We start from the raw sequence: 16,120 nt of genomic DNA on the forward strand, positions 1-16,120 counted from the left end.
CAAACAGGGGTAGGAAATTACCCAAAGTGGACGTAATTAATTTTATTGTTCTCATTTCCAAAGTGTTTTTTTAGTTCGCCCTATGACCCTTATGGATCCACCGTTTCCCAAAGTTTTTTCTTTTTTCAAATACAATGTATGCGATTTTTGGAGTCGTTCAGATGAAGCGTGTCTCAAGAATGATTGTTTTCTTTCCCTATCTTGTCTAGGATTGTGGCTCTCACAAACACATTTGATAGATATTTTGAGGATCGGTATATAAGTTTTGTTAGACGCATATAATTTGTATCAATTGTGTGTCGAAAAATATAAAAATAAATCCATTAAAGAAATTAAAAGAAAAGTGTTTGTTACACCAAAGGTGTGTGGGCGGGCTATGTGAGAAAAAGACCCAATCATCACGAAGGTTCCTGATTGAAGAAAGAAAGCTCGAAGGAGAAAGAGACAATTTACAATCCATAAACAAAAAAGCTGTATGCATTAGAAATTAGAATTGTTCGAATGAACTGGTCACGTCTTTGATAGACAGTTTGGACCTCCATACACTCACGTGTATATTACATTTTATTGTAATTTGGAAAACAAATTAAAGAAAATTATCTCTGATTAATCAAATCATTTGTTTGAAATGAATAAATGATTTTATCTTAATTATTTTTTCTCGAGGTTGGTGTTTTGGTGACGCAAATTCCTTTTTTCTATATCTTTTAAAAATTTTGTACGCGGAATTTAGCTGCCGGTAAGACTTTGAATGATTAAATCCAACGATGTAAGCAATGATTTGTTGAATTATTATTCATTTTTTAAAGAAGTACGCGGACTGTTGATGAACCTCGTTAATTAATCCCATTGTTATGATGAGAGAAACAGAACATTATGTTTGAAAAGAACCATATGAGCTGCATCTACATTAATTGATTAGGGTTTGTATCAAATGCTTCAAGCATAATCAGTTTTGAATTATGTCCAAACTCCAAAATGGTGCATGCAGCTGAAATGGTGGTGTTTTGCTCTTGCTTTCTAGGGATAGCATGGATTTAGGAACTTGGGAAGTTTGTCGAAATGATGAGAACGGAAAGTTGAGTCACAAATTACGTTCGATTTACTTAGGTCAATCATTTTATGGTGCTCACTATATACAAATACACCAATGCTGGACTGGCACTTGCAGAGAAGGTTTTCACCGAGGAAAATTCCGTACGAAAAAGAACCAAGAATTGGTACTGGAATTTTACATCTTATTTCCTTCGTCTATTTGCTGAATCTTATTGACTGTCACCAGGTCACTCTAATCTAACAATTAGAAGACAGGCTAGTTTATCACAGAAAATCAAATGTATAATTAGCTTACATAGATGTTTGTTGTTACTTAACACACTGGAATGAAAATTGTGTTTACCACAACCTCAAACCCCCAAATGGATTCAAGGATTTTGCTAGGGATAAAAGACAGTCGGTCTAGAATCACTATTGTTGTAAATATTATCGATTTTTTTTCTTCTTCCAGATGAAAAGAAAATCATCACAATGATTGGTTTCACCTCACATGAAATAACTTCCATGAAATGTTGATGAAACTTGATTACACTTGCATCATATCAAATTTCACAAGTTCTCCAACACTGGTTCGCCAATTAATTGAAGCTGGGGTCAACTTATCAGAATAAAAGGTGGTAGGTAGTGTTGGGTCCGTACTTGGTGAAGAAGGGAAAATAATCCAGTTTGCGTCATCAATTCTTACAACAAACCGCGTTTTTTTTTGTTTGCTGTGTTTAACAATCAGCAAAAATAAAAGTGAAAACGGAATTATAAAATTAATTACTTTTAAAATTTGAAGTTAATTAAGAATCGCCATGAAGTTAAAAACACGCTAGTTGACGGAAGTCGTGTTTTCTATTACCACTGTATTTAATTTCGCAGTTAAAAAACACAAGAAAAAAGAAGAATAACAACACAAAACCGGCAGCCAGGACGCATAGATATCCATATTTAGTTTTGATATGAAAACGATTTCAGTTAAAACTAGAAAAAGTCGTTTGCTGCATAAGTAGTAGAATATGACTGTATCATGATGGTTGGATAAGCCGCCAGCCATGTTTCTTATATTCGAATTTATTAATAAGAATGTGAAACTTGTGCATATAAATGAAGAAAATGATAATAATTGAAAAACAATTGAAAGGGAAGGGTGTTATTAGTAATCAGACGCGTTTTCATGTTCTTCTAACTTACACTTCAAATCAGAAATAATAATCTTGTGCTTCCTTCTTCTAATTATATACATAATTTCAGGAAAAAATACTCTGCTGTGGTTAAAAGCTGTATCAAACTCAAATTCTAAAGCTTCTGGCCCACCAAAATTTTTTTTGACCAATAGGGAACCTTCGATTTTTCACACCATCAGCCTTGATTTTTTCTACCCCACTTATCTCTCATTTCCTATCCGCCCGACTGTAGCATATATCCATGTATTCTCTCTACTACCGCCATTTTACAACAAACCCTAATATGCTCATCTACTAACTGCATTTTGTCTCTGATGGTTAGTCTTGATTTTTTTTGTTGCACAGGGATTTGGGTAATCACGATAGAAATACTTAAAACCTTATTTTCTATCTATCTTCTTCGCTCTCTTTTCTGCTCACCATTTCCTCTTCATTCTGTCTTCCTCCTCTTTCATACAGTTATGGATTTTCCTATTGATTTTTCTTTTTTTTTTGATTTTTCTTTTATGTCTCGGGTGATGATTTTCTTTCTTGAACCTCTTTTGTCTGTTTTGTTTTTTCAGTTTCAACGTAATCATCATGGTTTTAGATCAAGCTGTTTTTTCGGAACGAAGTGAGAGTGTTGGAAGTTAAACCAAGATATGGATTTGGGTCGTGGATCAACATATCCAGTCCGAGTGGATCAACTGCTGTAGTTGACGCAGTCAAATTGGATCAACAGGAGCTGTTGACACACTGTGCGATATTTAGAAGTTTGGGTTAACTAGAAGAGCAAGTTGTGTCGGTTCTAGAGTGTTCTAGAAGAGTTCTATTCAGAGTTTGTGTTATGTTAGGAATGTGTGCTTTATTTAGAGTTTGTTATTATTAGAAAAGTCGTTTGAGTGATCGTCAAGTTTGTGAGACTATAAGTAGGCTTGTAAGCCATGAGACAATGTACACCGAATTGATTATCAATGTAGTCTTTTAATTGCTTCCGCGTGTGCTCTCCTCTCTCTTGCTCGATCCTACAGAAAGGACTCTATTACGGATTTTGTTATCTAATAATTAAAGTTAAAGTAGAGTACAAATGAAGAATTTGTAGAAATGGTTTTCGTGTAAGTAGTTTTGGTTACTTTGATCAAGGAACCAACTGTAAGTTTTTTTATCTTCTTTAAATTCAACTCCAGTTTCAAACAGTGTCAGGTCACAACAATGGCATCTTCCATAACCATATCATCAATGCACTCTTAATTTGTTAACTTCATTAATCGAGCCTACTGTCGATTTTATAGATTCATGTTTAAGTAGCATATTTTTTTGTCTCTCTATGTCACACTTAGAACCTGACAAGAAAATATGCAACTTAAATATATGCTTGCACTCTATGTTAGTATTGATAATGATTTTAATACCATATACCCTGATACAAATCACCATTTCTTTATCTTCTCTTCCTGCGTTATCCACTCCAATATGTTGTTTCGTCATTTGATTGCGTCGTTGGGCAATTAATTTTCAGTAAGTAACTACTTTTCCATTACTTATTGTATACCCCATACACTTATTGTCGTCTGTGTGGTTCAGACTGTGTTAATTCTGATTAGGAATAGAGGCTATTAAAAGTTCAGTCTTTGGTTGTCAAGTGTCCACCTCCTTTTTATCTAAATACTTTTGGTTCCTAATTCTTATTAGGAATAGAGACTATGTATTAAGTTCTTCAAGTTGTTTCGCACTGTAATCAATAGTAGCATCTATGTTATACCTGTTTTCCTATGTCTTTTTGTTATCCCTAAATTTGGCGCGGTCAACTCAAGGGGATGTTCATAGATCCCTGAATAAATCTTTTGGCCATTTTGTGAGCAGGTTCATGGAGGAAAATGATGACATTTCAAAACCAAGGAAGTACTTAGTTGGATTGTGGAGTTTGGATGATTCAATGTATCACGTTATTGTAAGTTGTGAATCATTTGTTCTCAGTCCCCGAATAAAAGGAAGGGGTCTAGCTCAACTTCTCCATGGGTCCTAAGTTTCCATATTTAATCCATGTTGTTTCCTTCCAGGGAAGCATGCCATAAGAGAGAGAAAATTCATCTCTGAGGTAATATCTCAAGGCAAACCCTCAATTTATGGAGGGCTTGGGATAAACATGCAAACATAGTTATCAATCTTGTATCACTAGCCAAGGAGACTAAAAACATTTGAGAGTTAACCCAGGCCCCACAAGAAAGTAAGGCCTGCAGGTCTAAGAGGAGAAGGCCGGGTTAATGAGGGCATACCTTAGATGCTTCTGTATACTTGCTAGCCTGATGGCATGACGAACCTAATTCTTTGAAGGTTCTTCTTTTTTGTTGTTTTTTTTTGAATTGGTTTTAAGGTTCATGTATACTTATTTGTACGAATAAAAAGAGTACGAAGAGACTTATTTGTACGTTCAAAAATATTAATGGATTGAAAAATCTCACCTAAGCAACAGTCTGAAATGGAAATCAAAATAAAAAAACAAGATAATTTTTTGAAAGTAGAAATACAAACATCACAATTGAACTTTTACTTGGGACGACAAATCTAAGCCCGTGCAAAGCACGGGCTAAACACTAGTTATCTAATAACTTGGTCGATTTCTTGTAGTTGAACTAAAGTAATCCACGTTTATATCGTCTTCTGAGTTGTTGATTAATTAGGGTATTTGAAGATAAATTTAGAACACCGGTTCAGTTAGCACTAGATATATCAAGACACTATGAGTATCGGCATTCAATGACTTTGAATAGTTTGTATCAAACACAAGACGTAACTATCAAACTGATACCACATGCATTGGACCTTCCCAATCACAAATATTTTCAAACTAAATTGTGATGCTTCTTGGTTGTCTGAAAAAACTAATGCATGTTTTGGTTTTGTTCTTCGTAATTGGACAAGAACTTTCAAAGGAGCAGAATCAGGCATCTTCAGGTCTTCCACTACGGAAGAAGCAGAAGCTCTAGTTCTCCTTCAAGCAGCTAAATGGGTCAAATTACATAACATACAACATTTGGTCATAGAAGGAGATAACAAGGCAACAATTAGGTATTTACAGGGAAAGGAATCAACTATCCAATGCCAAAACATTGCAATTCTAGATGAAGTCAAGAAGCTAGTAGAACAAATGGTCTCTTTTTTGGGTTTTCAGTACATAGACAGACGAGCAAACAAAGTGGCAGACCAATTGGCAAAGAAAGGAAGAAAAAGTACCACTGCAATTTCTTGGTTAGACCAAGCTCCCTTATTTTTAATTCCAACAATTGCTTTTGACATTGTCAAAGCTTATGAGTCTTGTAATATAAGTGCAAACCTTGTATCAGTTCAAAAGGAGGATAATCTTACAGATTCGATCATCAACATGACAACTCTACCCGAGTTTGCTCCTAATGGGACTGAATCAACTGAATAGACTTCTCTGTTTCCAGTAATATATTTCTATTTTCAAAAAAAAAAGATTAACTAGGGTCCTTAATGTGGCATTTTCTGGTGGTGCTTTTGTATTATCATCCAGAATGTTTTGAAAGAAGACGGTCTAATTCGGCAAATAAATCTAATAATGATCGTCATAATATCAATTTGGGTATATTACTTATTTTTTATGGAAGTACATGACATATATGATTTCAATGATCAAGATTCAAAATATCACTACAAAACAAAAGGCTTCTTGGGACGGCTAAAAAGCGTCCCAAGAGGCCCAAATCCGTCCCAAGAAGATATTAGTGACGTTTTTCTGACCGTCCCCTGTTCCACCGTCACTAATACTATTTGGTCGTCATTTCTTTTAGGGACGGTCATATTATTGCCTTAATTTAAAAATTTGATCATTAATAGAAGCTGTCCAAAATAACCCTCTTTAGGGACGGTTTTGAAAAAAACAACTTGTCCCTAAAAGCTACTTATTTTGTAGTGTATTGAGAAACAAAATGGTTTGAAATTATTAACGGGACATCAATTTCTTCAGCGAAATATAAATTTAGTGCTAATGTAATTGATGATGTAATCAAAATTTCACATACATGAACTACAAGTGCATTGCCTTTTTCCTTCAAAATAAAATAAATAAAATAAATAAGGGTTCTTGGTTGGTCGATTTAGTGACACCAATATTCTCTCAATTTCGGGTTCATAAATGAAACTCGCTATAAAATGAATATCAAACTTATGGTGGGTTTGGATGTAGAATTTTAAAGTTGGAATTTATGGGTTCAGGGGATTTAGTAGAATTACGTATCCCTCTATATGTTTGGTTGCGCGAATTTCTTGAAATCATGTTTCCTACGGGGGGATTCAGTTTTCCACCAAATCCTCCATATGGAGTCCGACCCCTCCCCCTAAGATTTGTTGGGAAACTTATCTAGGAATTTATGAACCCACTTTTTTTTAACTCTAAATCCCATATATATGCAATTTTAAAATTTGAGGGTAATGCCAAGCGGTACAAAGACTTTAATGCAAGAAAACTCTATAAATCCTAGGAATTTTAATTGAGTTACCAAACACACAAGGAATTTACATGAATCCCAGAATTTGTAATCCCATGGAATTATAAATTCCTGAAAACAGTAAATTCTGCAAACAAACCCACCATTAAAGAAAACTTTCCCACGGCCATGTGTTACAACCGTGGGAAAATTAATTACGTAGTTTTCTCGTACTGTATTATTTTTACCATCTTAACGTCTTTTTTTTTTTTTGGTAACAGTCAAAATAAGTTACCAATGCGCCATTTTTCTCCACAATGTTGGGGATTTGAATTTTCAGGTATGAAATCTCTGTTATCTTACTAGCTTTATCAGTTACAGTAAAATATTTCCTAATTAATTCGCTAGTCGTGACTTGCAAGGAGTTGGTTTTTAGCTCTCCCTTAACCGCCTTTGCTTTCTCTTTTAGTTTTCCGTTCCTTTTTGGGAATGCCCGAATTATCAACAGCGGCTTGCAAATATGCAAAAACCGAGTCGTTTTATCTTCTTTTTTTCTTTCTTTTCTTTCCCTCTATTTTATGCCGTTTTCCCCTCTATTTTTTTTGCTGTGATTAGGAAGATAAAAACGTCTTCAGCCCGGCATGTTGACCAGACAGAATTTAACTAAATACCAGCTTAGACTAAATTTGCTGGACATAACAGCTAACATATGTACCTATTGATGATCAATCAAACCAATCATGTAAACACGTCAAGTACAACGCTCGGAAACACTTTACACTTCCAATCATTGGGACTAAGGTCAACCCAAAACACTAGTTATACTTATACGTGATTGTTATTCCTCGTGTCTGCCATTATTCTTAGAAACTAAGCTCACGTACTTGTAGCAAACAAACATCATCAAGGGCTCAACACCCTGTATATCCACCATTTCTTACTTCTTTGCACATTAAAGACCTAATACTACGTGCAATGAATTCTTTTTTTATTTATTTCGAAAAATGGGTCATTTGTTCGGATATTTTTAAATCACGGTTCAAATGGACGAGTAAAAAATAGTTTGGGTGAAATGGCCAAAAAAATAGTAAGACCTTAAATTTAAAAAATAGCAAGGATGAAACTGGATATATCCTGTGTAAATTAAAAATAAGAAAAAATATTTGAAAATGGGCACGATGAAACTGGTTACATCCTGACTATTTTTACATTTTTGTCCATTTAAACAGTATCAAAATCTAACTGTCCATTTCACCCAGGAATTGTTGATTTTGGTCTTTTTAACCAATTTTGTGTTAAAAATATAGTAATAAGGTAATATTACAAAGTACATTTTAGATGTAAAGCTCGGAAAGATAATTTTATAAAGAACGGTTTTTTGGGGACCATGGGTTTTTTGAGGGGACCATGATTTGATTAGGCCACCTTCCCTATAAGTATAAGGGGTGTCCTAAAAGGTGGAGATGACTAGTTTACCCTTTTACCTAATTAAATTTATAACTAATCTACAACTTCTTCTTCCTCTATTCTACAATTTTTCTTCTTGTCGTCTTCATCAATATATGATCATCTAAAACTGATCGTATACAAATCTAATCAAAATCATCAAATTTTCATCGTCGTCGATTCATTGAGTTTTCATCGCCGATTAATCAATCTTTTATAAACAAACCTATCCATAAATATTTTCCCACAAACCCATTACTTCTAATTCGTTTTTTATTGAAATTTTGAGCCGTAGTCATCAAAATATGTTGAATTTGGAGGTTACAGTAGTAAGTTCGGTTAGGATAATTTTGAAAAAAAAACCTAGTTTTACAACCGAACTTTTAAAAATGAAGAACACGAAGAACATTTCGGCTAAGAATTTTTTTTTGCCTAACCGAACACCTAAGTTCGGTTGAGTCGCAAAAATAATTTCAAAATCGAACTCTTCTCTATATAGCCAAATGTTGAGTTCGGTTTAATCGCAAAAAAAAAAAAATCCTAACCGAACTTTACTCAGAAAACCTATATAATGAGTTCAGTTAACTCGCAAAAATAATTTCAAAACCGAACTCTTCTCTGTATAGCCAAATGTTGAGTTCGGTTTAATCGCATTTTTCTTTTTGCGAACTTACCGAACTCTGTTGTTTAAAGTTCGGTTACAACATGGTCGAGTCGACTGAACCGAACAAACTCTGTAAACTTAAACATAGTAGTTCGGTTACATTTGATTTTTTATCAGCTAGCCGAACAAACAAAAACTCCATTAAAGCTCTGGTTCGGTTTCCTTTGATTTTGTATTTTATTAACCGAACGGCATTTGCAGAAAGTTCGGTTACATGTTCTTCATATAATCTAACCGAACTTTGTTGACCTGGTTGAAATTTTTTTGTTAGAATTTTGATTTTGAAGATATTTTAGTCTTCACTAAGTTACAAGCATACTTCGGTACCCAGAGGATGTTTTTCTCCATATTCACCCATCTAAAAATAATTTTTTTCTCCATCTTCTTCTTCTTCTTCTATCACTTTAGTCACTCAATAATTCTACTTTAAAAATAACAATCTATTAATTTGACCTTAATCAATGATTAATCACACTAACTAATCATTATACAAAAATAATCAGGAGGGTAATTTTAGTATTAATATAAATATTTAGATGAAGGGTGACTTAGAATTACTTCTAATGTCTTACCCAAAATAAAACAATGGTCCCCCAGAAAATGACTGGTCCCCAGGAAACCGTTCTTTATAAATAAGGTAATATGTTTGTCAATTAATGGACTTCTAGAGGATTGTCTTCATCAATAAACAGTAGTAGTGGAATAGTCCATTAACTGACAAACATAGACAACCTATACTGACTCAAGCCCACTACTACTGTTTGACAACCACTATTGTTTGACACCTCCGTCGCTGCTGCTGCTTCTGCCGCCAACTCCACAAGCCAAATGAACTAACAAAACAAGCTAAACACGACCAAACTTGATGCTTCAATGAACAACAACCAAAGCAGTCAAAATCAACCCTAAAATCAAGCTCCAGATCTGAAGAAAAATTCATCATAAAAACATGAATTCAATTGAAATGGTTCTTTATAGAACTTCTCTACTAGAATAAAAAAAACACTTGCAAACAAGATCCTGCGAAAACGCTCAAGTTTTTTGCTCCCAAGAAAATTCACCATCAATCCTAGCATAGAAGAAGAACCCTTAAAGTATCATACACAAATAGACCCGAAAAAAAATTATTTGTGAATGAAGACTTCTATGATCATCACTGCAATTATAACTAGGGTTAGAAAAATCAAAAGAGGCAGAAAAAATGAGGATCCAAAGATAACAAAATCACCCCCAATAATATAATCCCTCAACATTGAAATAAACGAAATGGTATGGTCTGATAGGTTTTGAAAAGATAAGGGTACCCAAATACACCACAATTTTTAATTTTTCAACCTATAAGTCCTTTACCAAGTGTGGTCGTCTATGGACAGAGTCGAGACAATACAATAACTTCGGTACACACTTCGTGTGATCGTCTATGGATACGAGAATGAGACAATACAACAACAATATCACTTGTGTGATTAAATATGGATTCAATATTGAGTCAATACGGCAACAAAGTGTTTACCTGATAATAGGTACGGTATTAGACCGAAACTCTATAGATATTAAACTGAAACTCTAAGTGATATGGAGTTAACGTAGTGTGTAATTTATTTAATTATAATTACAATTATAATGCGGAAAACAAAGTAAATGACACAACAAGATTTTGTTATTCAGGAACCCGCAAATGCAGAAAAAACCTCGGGACCTAGTCTAGTTTTGAATACTCTCAGAATTAAGCCGTTATACAAAATCTGATACTAACTTCGTATAGTTGAGACCAAGTAGAATACCCTTAGCTACTTAGTTTCCTCAGTATCCTTGCGCCCTCGACTTCTAGAGTCACGCACGTAAATAGCAAGTCCTTTGGATCATGTTTCAAACAACAAAGGAATAATCTGTTTGGTAACTACTGTAATCAATCTTTGTTATAAAGATATGTATGAGTTGTTGACAAAGGCTCTTATGTTTAATCTAATAAACTCCTTTGTCTGGTTAGCTCAATCTATCTTTTGATTACTAAAATAATCAAACTGTAGATCTGTAGATTTGATTACTATAGATCTCAAAGAGAAACTATAAGGTGATGCCGATCTCACACAACTAATCAATCAAGTCTATCACAAATAAATACAATTCTAGTTGGATCCCATCCAATCAAGGTTTGTGCACTAAATCCACAAGATACGAAAAATAATAAGAATTCTTAATAGTCTTCAAATATTCTATTTCCTTCAATAACCTGCACAACACAACTTGAATCCTCTTGTGATCAATCACGCATAGAACGTAGTCTGATAACAATGGATTATCACAAGATGTCTTCAGATCCGAAAATGGTTCTAAATATCCCATTGAAACTTTGATCTAATTTGAATGAGCCTTATATCAGAAGACTAAGTTTAGTCAATCAAATCAATAATCGAAAACTACAATAACAATGCAATTATCTAGTTTCCCACTAATGGTACTCGTAGAATTCATCACCGTCTTCGTTATTTTTGTTGCGCTATTTCTAAGTAAGCATTCATAATATTGGTTAAATATTTCTTGGATTGGTTTGTTTACCCTAACATTAAACCAGAAAACAAGTCTTGGACGTTTCCCTAACTCCTAAGGTATATATCGATATAGCAGTGCCTTCCGTGCTTGAACTTCATCAAATTAATATTGTTGATCGTAGTTGTGCATAATTCATTCTTGACTTGTCTATTCCCATGATTTCTCTCATGTGCGAATTAAAAAAATTCTGTTCAACCTCCTTACGGCATTTCCTCAATTCTGAAACCATTTTTTAAAGCTTTACTAATTTTAATAATATCAATTTTTTCTTGTTTTTCATAAAATTCTTGAAGGTTGTATATTGAAGTTGATTGCGAGACATCTTGAGATTCTTTTCTATTTATTTTTTATTTTTTGACACCCACTCCATGAAATCATTATGTATTTCTATTACCATTGAGATTAGAATTACCATCTGGGAATCCTCCTGTGTTGGGATAAGGGCTTGAGTATATTTTTTTTCTGGTGAAGAATAAGGAAATGCTTGAGAAGCATTCATAATCTTATAAGGTGATTCCTTTGGTACTAGATATCCATTTAACAAATTTAGGTTGTATGTTTCTGTTCAACTTTCCAAGAGTGTGGAAAAAGACTTTGTGCTTAAAACTTGTAAAGTATTTTCTTTGCAATTCGCATATTTATAAATTATTATCACAAAAAACATATCACGTTTTAAAAATCAATTTAACCATTTCAAAACGAGAGTTACTAGCTAAATTGAATTCAGTATCACCACTTGCAATTTGACGAGCCATTTACATCATCAAAGCTACCCATAAGTTAAGGCCTTTTGTGGTTGCATTAAAAAGACCCTAAAACCCAGCATCATCGTATTTATGAATATTCCCAGTTTCCTACCATAAAAGCTTATGAATATTCCCCCTAAAGATTATTATTATTATTATGTTGTTGAGCACCATCGATATAATAAAGCGTAAATTTACATAAGATTTGAAAATAGCCTTATCTTTATCCAAAATATACTTTGGACTGCAAGTTTTTCTGTTGAGTGTTTTGTGGTTGTGATGAAATTGCCATTTTTTGGAAATTTTTTCGTTTTGATTTAGAGATTAAGAGTTTGATAATGAGATCATATTGAGTTGGAAGTGAAATTACAAGAAATTTTGGATGTAGAAGGTTTGATTCTAGATTCAAAAATGATTTAATTTGTAGGGAATGAGATTAGAACCGTCAAATGATAGAATTTGTTGGAAATGACATTAGAACCGTCAAATGATTGAATTTCTAGGAAATGAGATTAGAACCGTTGGATTGAACTAGTCGTCATCGATTCATAAAGGCCCCTCGGCTCAATATGAAACGGCTGTTAGCTTGACATAAACGAGCCTCAACCTTCCTTAGGTCGAGCGTCTCAGTTTAATTCAATCATCTCAAGTTGAGACACTCGGGGGAACGGGTAAACTCTCCAATTTACAAGTTTTCCCATCATGTTTGTTTGATTGCCTATCCCATTGTCGGGTGAGAATTGACAAATCTTTTCATTTGCTCACTCCATTGTATGTTCTCTAACAATCTGTTATTTTAGTATGCTAAAAGATTTGACAGATGATTTGTACGTGCACGTGCCCAAGGATCTAGTTATAAGAAACTAAATTCATGAACTTTTTTTATTAACAATTCAACTGTGTATCCACCATTGTTTATTGTGAAAGGACAAATAGTCCCACATCCCTATTTTCCGCATAATGAACTTAAAATATAATATGGAAGGGTCGATCCACTCATTGCCAATTGATTTTGTGTTGGATGCCCGTATTTAAAATCAGAAATTTGTGTTGAAGATTGATACCATGGATGCTGTAGCTAATTTAGCGATCACAACCACTAACTCCGGTGGAGGATTTCTATCGTCACAAGATCGACTGGATCTTGCTGATATTCTTACTAATACCCAATGGGAAACCATTGTGCAAATGGTGAAAACTTCGAATAATAATTCGAAGGAGAAGATTTCTGGTAAATGGATACTTGATACAGGGGCTTCACGACATATGACAGGAAGTAAAGAGTTTTTGTTTAAGACTCATGAAATAGGTTTTTCTTCCGTGAAGCTTCCAAATGGCACATACTCTCATGCTCCATATGAAGGCACCGTTGTGTTTGAAAACAATATGAAATTATTTCATGTTTTATTCGTTCCTGATCTCCACAGCAATTTGATTTCTTTAGCATGTTTAATTAAAGAATTGAGATGTATTGTCACTTTGACTGATAAGTTATGTGTGATACAGGATCGCACTACGAGGATGCTGATTGGAGTGGGTGAGGAACGAGATGGGGTCTATATCTACTACAGTGGAACACCTATTATGGGAAATCGAGTATCTATTGGAGAAGATTATTGTTTGTGGCATAAACGTTTAGGTCATGCGTCTAATAAGGTTGTTTCTTTACTTCCGGGTACGAATAAAGCTGATTGTCAGAAATTTCTTAATGAGCCGTGTGATATTTATTTTAAGGATAAACAAACTCGGATTACTTTTCCTGTTAGTGAGAATAAAGCTGATGAATTATTCGATTTAGTTCTTTGTGATCTGTGGGGACCTTATCGTACTCCATCTTCTTGTGGCGCACAGTATTTTCTTACCGTTGTCGATGATTATTCTCGCTATGTTTGGGTTTGTTTAGTGGCACATAAAACTGAGATGGTGCAAAATTTTCAGAATTTTTGTGCTATAGCGAAGACATAGTTTGATAGACAAGTTAAGAAGGTGTGCAGTGATAATGGTACGAAATTTCTTCAATTAATTCCTTTCTTTTCTAAACATGGTATCAGAGCTAGGTCCCATACGCGGGGTGTAGGCCGAATTAGTAGCCGTCGTGAACCGAGTGGGCACATGTACACCCGTGACCGAATGACTGGTCACTCGTATGACCTGTACGTGGGGTGGACCGTGACCGATGTCACCTGCACACCCAAGACCCACACGTGCGTAGGTCCACGTGTTAGGCCGAGTGACTGGCCTTAAACGTGAGGGAGGGTGTGAAAGGACAAATAGTCCCACATTCCTAGTTTCCGCATAATGAACTTAAAATATAATATGGAAGGGTCGCTCTACTCATTACCAATTGGTTTTGAGTTGGATGCCCGTATTTAACATTTATTTTGTTCGTTTCAAAATGGAGTCCTAATAATATCGGTTGATTACAAAATTCATTACGACTTACCTATGGTGCATCCTTGAATTCAAGTTTTCACGCACTATTCTGTGGTTCTTTTATGAGGCCTTATATGATGTATTTGGTTGCCATGACATCGGAGTGAATTTTTTCTTGAAACCTGTTTTGAGGCATACTAAATAATGCCAAAATAGGGTCACTAAATAAAAAGCAACATCACCTCTTATCCATTCTTTTTGATAATGACGTAATTACCCTTACATAATTAGTGTTAATGATTATGATTAAATTTGATTAATTAGGAATTTTAAGAATTGATTAAAAATTAAATTATTAGTGGTAAATTGATGTGATTTGTAGATAGTGGTAAAAGTGGTTCGATTCTCAGACTTGCGAAGGATGAAAAATAGACTTAAATTCTAAAACTAAAATAGAAAACAAACTAAAAATTGTCACAAACTTAATCAAAGATGATATCAATATTAAAAGAACACTGAGGCTAAGATTCCACTATTTTCCAAGAATGTTTATTGGCCAAAAATACCTACACACATAAAACACCATAATAAGTACAAAAATGAGCACTATCAATATATAGAATCGAGACAAATTAGACACAAAAACGTGTCTATAAAATACCCCCAAACCTATTATTTTCTAGTCCTCGAGCAAAAATAAAATAAAGTAAAATCCTAACTCACTAACGCAGGAATCGTCGATTGCATTTAGCGTATGCAATAAGCCTTTAAACCCCTAAGTGTCCCTAGTGGCGGAGTGTTGTCTCTGGAGGGCTTACAAGAGGTATACCCACAAAACCTTTACTCCATACCTTAGCTATCTACGCAGAACCTTGGAAGGCACTAAAGAATCTCCTTGGTTGGCATACTTATTGACTACAAGAGGAAGTACCCTGATACGAAATTCCAATTGATGTACACGATATTGCACTCAAGCATACTAAAATTCATATAAAGTGACAGAGCTCTACTCAGATAGTCAATATCCGGAGTCAAAACTAATCACATGGATAGATAGAAGATGGATATAGAAAAACATAGATGGTTTTGATGTTTACTAAGTGAACGGTTTCCCATATCTGTCTGAAGGCCTCCGCCAAAATGAACCTATCCTAATGGATTGAGATACTAGTCTGACTAATATCAACACAACTGGCATATACAAGGGAACCAGTGATTGATAATCCTAACTCTAGGTCAACACACTGGCATATACAAGGGTACCAGTGGTCGACTTTATTGAATTTTTTTTTTCAGTCTTTTTCATTTCTTTTTTTTTCTCTTTTCTTTTTCTTTTTTTTTTTTTTTCAGTATCTCAATCACTCTAATTCACCCTAGCATTGGTAACAACTTGAATCGTGAGCCCCACCTAATCACTTAGAGAAACATAGTTTAAAAACAAAATAAAATAAAAATAGAAGTGAAAAGGACTCAACGAGATATGGTGAAACTATCATGTTATTTCTAAACCTGAGCTCTGTGCTTTTATGAATAGACTCTTCTAGATGTTTCCATCTAATCAGATTGGTTCCTCAACTCCTACAACCAAAATGCTTCCATCCACTTAGGTTGGTTAGTGCATCCTTAATATGCATAAATTTCTAGGCTCTGGAGTTTATTTTAAAACAAAAAGTTTCTCCCCACCCC

Source organism: Papaver somniferum, chromosome 10, assembly GCF_003573695.1.
Source record: "Papaver somniferum cultivar HN1 chromosome 10, ASM357369v1, whole genome shotgun sequence".
In the NCBI taxonomy this organism is placed as follows: Eukaryota; Viridiplantae; Streptophyta; class Magnoliopsida; order Ranunculales; family Papaveraceae; genus Papaver; species Papaver somniferum.